Source organism: Siphateles boraxobius, unplaced genomic scaffold (genome assembly GCF_051911475.1).
Source record: "Siphateles boraxobius isolate OS27281-9 unplaced genomic scaffold, OSU_SipBor_1 12, whole genome shotgun sequence".
Classification (NCBI taxonomy): domain Eukaryota; kingdom Metazoa; phylum Chordata; class Actinopteri; order Cypriniformes; family Leuciscidae; genus Siphateles; species Siphateles boraxobius.
Genome location: NW_027508722.1, coordinates 839,552 through 849,218, shown reverse-complemented (window position 1 = coordinate 849,218; position 9,667 = coordinate 839,552).

Genomic DNA, 9,667 nt, shown 5'->3' with positions numbered 1-9,667 from the left:
AGCTTGCCAATTTCTCCTTTTTCATGTATGTACGTCTGTCGTGGGACCAACAAAATAAAGAGTTAGCAGATTTTAAGTAGAAAGTCTACTAATACTCTAATGAGAGTTAGTTGACATGTAGTTGCAAAGTTATTGTTAGTAAAATGTCTATAGTGGACCTTCAAAATAAAGTGTACAGTTATTTAGATTCTGTTGGACAATCAATCTATTTTCTTATCAAACCTCAGTTTAGGGGTTTTCTAAAGAATCGAAATAAAGTGTTACCATGTTTTTTTCTTTCACAGAATTGTTGGTGTCACTTCTTGATGTGTGTCTACAAATGGATATAAAAATATCTCATGCATCTTTATAACTCATATGGCCCAATAAAACTGAGGTTTTGGCCTCTCAGATGCGTCACGTATTGTCAAGCATCCTTTCCTCAAACCATACATGATGGTAATTCTTGTTATTTATCTTTATATATGTTATTTGAATATTAAATACTTTCGTGTAAATAAACAATTCCAAAATCATCTCTTGTCTTCCATTGTTGTGAAATCGAGTGTTGTTGCACAATGACAAAAGAGGAAGGGGCAGATTTCTCCAATCTTTCATGTCCTCTTTACAAGACTAAGATGATTTCTTAGATCATCCATCTGAGAAACAGACTAAACAAACAGAATAAATTGTGTTCTTCATTTTTAATTTCACAGTGACAGAGTACAGACACATAATGTTGTCCTTTTAGTAAAATAAAAATCCTATGTCAAATTTCTGTTTTATTTTTCTGTGGATTTCTGTTGCAATACTGTTGTAATAACTCAGCTAAAGAGATGTGGGACAATGATCACATTCTTGTAAATCTTTTGTGGTAAATCATTGTTTGTACTGGTTAGATCATATCATAATTCTGACAACAAACAAACACAATTGACCAAAACGACCATATGAGTGATGTGGCCTCACAGCTATTGTAATAAACAACTATTGTGGAGAAATAAACAACTTTCTGTAACATTTTCTTTTTACTGTAGGGAGTGAAATGGGTTAAAATGGTCTAAATAATCACGCTGATTACAAATAATCTCTCAGATGGATAAAGATAGCTTTCATTCTTAGAACATGAAGTATTTTCTGTAGATTGTTGGGAAAGGAAGCTGGACACAGATGTGTGTTTGAAACAGGAAGTGTTGTAAGAGCAGGGGTCCATGTGTGCTAAAACAAAGATGAGTGTGTGATTTTGTGTTGACTTCCTATTGTCTTAAAGGTGAAGTGTGTCCTTTCTGTGAGACTATAGTGGCAGCAAAAAGAGCCCAGGTCTCGTCACAAAAGCAAAGCAAACTATTTTTTTTTTACTTTACAAAAGACAAATGTTTAAGACATTTTGGCCAAAAAAATGATTAGCAGAAAGTTTTTTCATATTTAATAATTCAAATATTAGGTCGCAAGCTAATTTCCAGTGATCTGATTAAAGAAGAATCTGAATTCAAACAAATTCAAATAAATGAAGTGATTTCTCACAATAGAAATGTGTCGTTTAGCCAGAAGCTTCTCTTTTTGTTTCAATGAAAGAGCAGCTTTCGCTGATGGACAACTGTTCACCTGAATGTGTGTATGGAGCCCCTAAAGAGGAAAAGTAAAAAAAAAAGATGAAAGGAAAGATTATATTTCAATGATTTTGCGTTCCCTTGTAAAACTTGCATTCCCCTTAGACACTTTACATTTGCTTGCACAACTTTTGTGATAGGAATAATATGAAGTAGGAGGAACAATTTTATTTCAGAGCTTTGCAAGGGAACGCCATATTTTTGTGTTAAAACGCAAAATCTTATATCTCATTTTTGTCCCCCATCACCAGGTCCATTAGCCTGGCAAGCCAGACCTATCAAGATGTTAGGTCTGGGAACTCACAATTGGCATACCTCAATCCGAGGGGCGGGATAAACAGTTGTCTTTCAAATTCCCTCTGCACGCAATAGGCCAGCGCTACAACCAACCAGAGCAAGGAACGGATGTGGCTGAGTGAGTCCCATGGGTTTTTCTACTAGCGGATAGTTGATAGGCCTATATTAAACTTTTGCCGTATCCAGTCGTCAAAACTCTGAACACATCTTCCTCTTTTTAAGATTTACTTAAGTGACGTTCTCTGAACTCCAAGTCATCCAGAGTCGCGGCCAAAGCCGATTCGAAAGACCGCTGTTCGCCAGCAGCATCTTCTTTGTTTTCAAGTAGCAGGGAAATCACCTATGGAAATCACGCGGAACCGTCACAACTCTGCCGTCATTATGTTAAGCCCGCCCACCAACTCTATACACGATGTGATTGGCCTGACCAGAGTTTGGTTTTTCCAGCTCGAATGCCAACGGAGAGTTGCTAGACCACACTTTGCTTCAAAATAATTTTTGCTGCCGCTAGGGTGCGTCTAGATTTCTAGGCTACAGGTCCATGACTCTGTACTTGTCAAATAAATAAATAAATAAAAACTGCTACGCTCACCACTTTAATGTTAGAGTATATGTTGATTTTATATCAAACCACATAATTTCAATGTCGCTGACTTCATACATATGATATTTTTCCAACTGGAAATGTTAATGTTGGATCATCTTTAAACCATCCAATATCTGTGAGTGAACACTGAGACTGAGAAACTGTGCGCTTGACGGGTGTCTTGATGAGAACAGACCGAGACAGTGGAGGAGGAGGGTCAGATAAGCTCAGACTCACGCTCTTGCTACTTACAAGCATCCAATCCACTCCTATCTAATAGCTGTCAGAGGCAGGCCACAAAATGGAATTGACTATTGATCTCCTGCTTAGCACAGGTCAGTGGCGATGGCAGGGATGCATGCTGGGAAGGGGGACAGCCGGCGGAGAACACGAAAGAGTGAGAGTGAGGAAACAATAGAGTTTTATTAACCGTGGCAGATCTGCAAAGCACTGTAGCAGAGAGAGAGAGAGAGAGAGAGAGAGAGAGAGAGAGAGAGAGAGAGAGAGAGAGGCCGACACTATGTTGCTGTATGGGTGAATATTTGTAATATTCTAGGAATTCACCAAGCATGAATTGTTGTTTTTTTGCACATGGTTTTCTCATCAGTATTGTTGTTTGATTAGTAAATACCATTAATTAATGTAAATAACATCTAAGGCTCTCCGGTAAATAACATTTGTAAGCTTCATGCAAATAGATATTAACCCTCATAACGTCTGTTCTAAAAAAAAAAACATAAAAATGAACCATTCAGGATGTTTTGTTATATCAACTATTGGAGAGTCCCCCACAATATTAGAAATGGCCAAATACCAAATACAATAAATGGTTGTAGATGTAAATATTTGACAACTATTTTACGATAGAAATGTTAAACAGCCAATATCCAGTGATGCAAACTACTATTACAATCCGTCTAGGTTAAATCGTAACGAAGGAAAGTAGACATGACTCCGATGCCCAGCCGTCAGACCAAATGATGCCAATGAGTCCAAAATTCAAGAAAAACGATAAACATTTTATTAAGATGAAGAAAATAAACATATGTAAAATATTTCCAGAGTAACATAAACCAGTGGGTGTGTAATCTTCAGGAAGACTCAAGGCCTAAAATAACAAACAAAACAGATAATAAACAAAATATCAATCTAACTTCCCTCAAAGTATCCAAATCAAAATCCAGCAAATTACCCTAAATACACTAACAAAACAGAACGAGAGTGATTTCAAAGAAAAGGGCAGGTCAACCCTACAAAACACCATCACTGAAAATAAACAACAATAAAAAAAACACACACACAGAAATATCAATAATGGAGAATTCAAACAATATACAGAATCAAAACATTTTATACGTAATTTCACATAATTCCGTAACACTACTCAACTTTTTTTTTATGAAATGTCACTGTTTTTAATTGAAAATATGCTATCATTTACATGATCCATGTAATTGTCACAGTCACTAGCTAGTCACCACCTCTTCACTACATTTCCCATCATCCTCCCTGGCCCTCGCCTGCATGCACGTCCCAATCACAGAGATCCCTGTCGCCTGTCACTGATCATCATCCAGCACTATATAACTCTTCCCACTGCAGTTCACCGTTGTCTGGTCTCGTAGTTCTCAAAAGAACATTTACCTGACTCCTTACCCGCATGATACCTACCAGAACGACTTGTCTTCAGTCATCGGCCTCGATCTCCATTTCTGAACCTGGGACAGATAAGACCTGGATTACTCATCCAGATATCCATCCTGAACACTATATTCATCAGTTACTCCCCTGCTTCCATCGTTACGATCACATACTTCTGCAAATAAACCTGTTGATCCCTTCACGTGTGAATCCTTCTGTTCCATGACAGTAATTCAAAACAGAATGTAACGAGATAAGAGGCGTTTTGCTTTTTTGACATACGAATACGAGTGAATGTCTACAAAATTTAAAATAAAGTATTATTTGCAAATAGTTAAGTTATTTTAATTAAATTGAACAAGAGGTAAAACTTTTTTTTGAGTGTAAAACAAGAGCCCAGATAAGTATAACATTGTTTAGGTCAAAACATTTTTTAACATTATAATTGTTATAATGCATTGTTGTAGTTTAACATTAAAGTATGGATTTGGGACAAGGATAACACAGTACCCAGACAGCAACATTGCGTCGGCCCCGGTCCAGGCCATATCTGGTGCATGTGGATTCCAGATGTGGCCCGGATCAGGGCTGACACTATGTTGCTGTCTGGTTGGAATCTATACATAAAAAGACATTTGAAAAGTATAAAAAAAAATTTAAACAAATGATGCGACCCTCATATGTTGTTTCAATTAAAAACAACAGTTTTGAACAAACACTGTTTTACAGATGTGTGGTCCTTGTAACATTTTCACAGCAGAATAACTCATTTTATGTAGCAAGGTTTGGTAATACTGCAATCCAGCACGGAGGTTAAGCTATTCTATTAATAGTAGCATTAAGTTATGACAATCTCTCATTTTCTACCCGTCCTTTCCCCACATTGTTCCATATTGTGGTGATGTAACAATGAAACAATTCAGCTTACCTTTGCGATTCATGACACGCCATAATCTCACATGGTACAAAAACTGTCAGACATTCCAATATATGCTTAATGTCCAAGATCACAAAGTTCACAATAGGGTTTTGTGTTTTTGATTAATTAAAGCAGGTTTTATTCCTGTGCCTCACACCTCTCCAGACGTGTACATCTCCACCTGAAAGGCCCTTTCAGAATAAAGAAAGAAAAAAACCCCGATACATTTGGTGAATGAAAAAGGTTATGCTGAGCAGTTCATAAATCAATTGCCTTGAAAAAGAGCTGGTTTTAAGCCTTTCTCCTGAGCGCAAATGGAACAGTAATTGACAGAACAAAGTGAGGCAATTAACTTTTCTTAAAGGAGTGAATATGGAACAGAATGGCCATTCATCACCATATGTCGGACTGGCGGTTCTGTGAGAAAGCATGGAAAGTGGGGGGAATTATTATTATCAGCAAGCTTGGTGTTTTATTTGGCTGTGATAGTTGATGAAAGGAGTGGGTGCTTGTCTCATTGTCTCAGTGAGATTAACTAGTTTAAGAATCCTTTTTTATTGGAATTTTGCTTTTTATAAAAAAAAATTCTTCTCCCTAATACGCAAAGTCAGATTCAAACAGAACCTTAACTTTTGCAACTGTCACAGAGATTCTACAAAACCTTTATAGGTTAAGGACACAATGTACAACTAAATGAATGCAAAAGTTCTATAAAACAGTAGAACACTTAAAGCTATCTTTAGTCTGGCCTAACAAAGGTCTTAATTTTGGATTGTTTGTGTGAAAAGATACTGTACCTTCTAAGAACTTCGAATCTTGATAGCTTTATTGTGCTGTCAAAAAGGTAGCAAATCTAAAGCCTTGATGAACATCATATTGACAGGGAAGATTGTTTTTCTTTACACTTTAGGACAGAAGACCATAATCACTAATGGAGTGAAAGTTGAGTACATCCATCTGACATTATAAGGATATGTTTTATTGCACACTAGGTCTGGATAGATGTGGTTAGGTTTAGCACAATATAGCCTTCTGCAAAACACAATCAGATTTTTTTTTCCCCTAAAAAATGAGATGGAAAAGTTATTTTTTTAAGAGTTTAATCGGTAACAGACTATTCACGCATCAATAACAAAATACCGGTAAACTCTGATGTCATTTACCGGAAGTTTATGGCTTGTTCCTGAAGAAGGCTAGTTATTTTATCATAAGTGACAGAATCGCTAATTGTTGTTGATAAATCTCTTCATCCGCCTGGACGAGGAGATGAGCTTTAGTTTCGGTATCACTCCAATTTGAAGACATTTGTTAACAGTGCTGAGTAAACGAGTCATCATTTTATGAATGGCCCAGAGCCTTTGCTCTTTAACACGGCTTATGATTGGCCCAAATCACTTCTTACGTCAGTGCGTTCTGACCTCGTACGTGAAAAATACTGGTAATCTTCATTAATCTTCATCTTGTTACAACTTTGCTTACTGGTAAATTGCCAGAACCAATTTACCGGTATATTTGAAAAGCTCCTGTTAACACAAGATATGTTTTTACAGGTATTTACCAGTAAAGACTGTATGTGTGAAAGGGGCTATTGGCAAAATTATCTTTAAAGTGATGGCCAATCAAATCAAAGGCGGCAGCTTTACTGTTCACAGATACCAAACATAAATTCCAGCGTGACACTTCAGTTTTTAATGGTGAAAGAGTGTGAGGAAAATATTTAATATTTGACAGTTGATTATTGGTAGAAAAGTTTCCTAGTGTGTGCCACTTTGTTCCCTTGATTAGTGATTCTGTTCACCTGATGTTCATTTAAATGAACCAATTTAGTCTGTGTTTGTATACTCTCTTCAAAGTATAGTGGTTGTGTTTCCTGAGTTTCTCTGGCTTGTTTTGTGCATCATTGGATTAAAGACCCTTGAACTGTTTGTTTTTGTGTGCTTAAACGGACCTAAAACAAAGGATTATTTGTGACATTTTCTACCCCATTTTTGTTTTCTTTTTTCCCCTGATGAACCTTCCTGCAGTTTTCCTGTTACACCTTCAAGCAACCGGTCCTCATGAGGACTTCACCACGTTTGTAGAGTGGCTGCTGATGTACAAAGAGTCAGTACTCGACACCAGCCCCACTCTATATCTAGAGCCCAGTCACCTCACCACAGACGTGGATCCAGAGCCTGCCGCAGACAACAAGCCAGAGGATCCTGAGCCGTACCCTGTCCCGGAGCCTGAGGATATGTCTGACCAGGTAAACAAGCTGGCCGCCCCGAGGTAATTCTGGTGGAAGATCGAAAGCATGGATCCGCGCCCAAACTCCTGCCACTGGCCTCTGTTGACTTTGAACTGGATTTGATAGAGATTATTCCCCAGAATCCCCATTCCTCGTTGGTCCCACCCAACTCAGTGTTTCCTATGCCCCAGCTGGTTCCACCCATCTCAAAGTTTCCTGTGTCCCAGCTGGTTCCACATAGCTCAGAATCTCCTGTGTCCTCGCTGGTTCTGTCCAGCTCGAAGTCGACAGAGATCCCTCCCTTCTCCCACCTCCTTTACCAAAGCCAGCCAGTTCCCCAGCCCTGGTTCCTGTCAGTCCCTCGGCTCATCCTCAGTTGGCTCTCTGCAGTGTAGTGGATCCTCATTGGATTCCACCCCATCTCTGCCTCCAGCCACCAAGCCCCGGACTCCACCTTAATCCTCCGACCCATCTCCGCCTTGGCTTCATGCTCCCTCATCTCCACTGTGGCCATCATCCCACCAGTCCCGCCGGGCTCCCTCGTCCCCCTGTCGCTGCCTTGGTCAGGCTTCACCCTGGTTCCACCACAGGATTCCTGGCTTCTGGTTACACCTCTGCCCTCCATCCCTTCGGCTTCACCAGGCTTCAGCTTCCCTCCGGCTCCACCCTTGTCCTCTGTCACACCAGCTTCAAGGCAGTCTTCTGGATCCCTGCCGCCGCCTATAGCTAGTTTTCTAGTGTGTGCCAGTTTTTTCCCTTGATTAATGATTCTGTTCACCTGTCATTCACTTATATTAACTCATTTAGTCTGTCTGTGTGTGTGTGTGTGTGTGTGTGTTTGTGTGTGTGTGTGTGTGTTTATATATATTTTCCCTTTTTTGTTCAGTTCTTTGTGCTGTCTTGTCTAAGTGTAATGGTTGTTTCTCCTGAATTTGTCCTGCTTGTTTAGTGCATCATTGGATTAAAGACTGCTTCCCTTCTATTCATCTTTGTGTGCTTAGACAGCCAACCATGACAGATATATAGTACTTTTTCGTCTAATGTGGTATGCTATACAAGAAACCGTCAGCTACATTATTATTAAAGGTTAAAATTAACAACAGATTTGAATATAATTGCATATAATGCCGTTTTACATTTTAATGACATAAGAGTAAAAATATAATGAATATATATTTTTTTTTTTTGCAAAATACTCCTCACTAGAGTACATTTTTCTTGACAACTATAGAGTTTACGGACACTAAATGGCTTTCCTGAAGTAAATGTAATGTTACGTGACATATTGTTTTATTGACTTCTTTCCTCGATTGAAACACGAATTGACCCTTCACTAAGCCATGCCCGAACACCGCCACTGGCCAATCGTGTCTTAGCAACCGTAACTAGGCGCGGGAGGTCTGGCAAGCTTTCGAGCGAGGGAAACATGCCAAAGCATAGTACGTACGGATTGTGCAAATCTACCCGGTTGTATCCTAAAAGTTTGGACAGGAGTGAATTTTTTTTTCCTTTCTGAAAATCTAAAAGCCAAGGGAAGAAATAATGGGCATGGATCAAGCAGAGTGTGAGACCCCATTCACAACTAAATGTCAACAGGATTAACAAAAACACCTATTGCTTGAAAGTTGGAAATAATGAAGGTTATTTGTTCATAATGCATATATTTTAACGTAAAATAAGACGATTAAAGACAAGACGGAGGCTCACTGACATGCTTTAAAACATATTTCAGTATTTTGTTAATCAACGGCCTGCTACCCCTGACTGAGTAACTTTAACGCAATCCGATTGCGGCTCTCCCGGTGTTAGTGTTATTCCACAGGATTTATGGATAAACTGTTTGATTTATAATTATTCGATTATTTTCATATTTCACTCACCCTGCTGTGCACGAACATAGCTGTTCCTCAATTTGTGTGTTTCCCATTTGAATGATCAGCGTATGAGGCAGATAGCTGCTGCTGCGCTGGGACTATAGGCTTTAGCTTCAATTTTTATGAAATTATTCTCTAATCGGTTGCATATTATGTCGTGGATATATCCCTCGAATGCATACTGCAGTCCCTTTTGTCTTGCTCTTTCAGCTATTTCACATGTTCGCCAAAAATGACTAATCTCATTGGGAATGTCTGACACCGGTGCATAGATACTGTAATAGACGTGCCAGGCGCGAAAGCTTGACAGGCGTAGCAACAGTAACTAGGGAGGGCGGGGCTTAGTAAAGGGTCAATACATGAGACATGGGGGAGGAGTGTTAATTTATTACAGTTTTTTACAATTGCTATGACAATTTTTTCAATACTTTTAACAAATTTCCTAAACTCTTAAAGGGGTGGTTTACTGCTTTTTTTCTTTGCATGATTGTGTTTCTGGGGTGCAATATAACATGTCTAAGTGTGTGTGTGTTT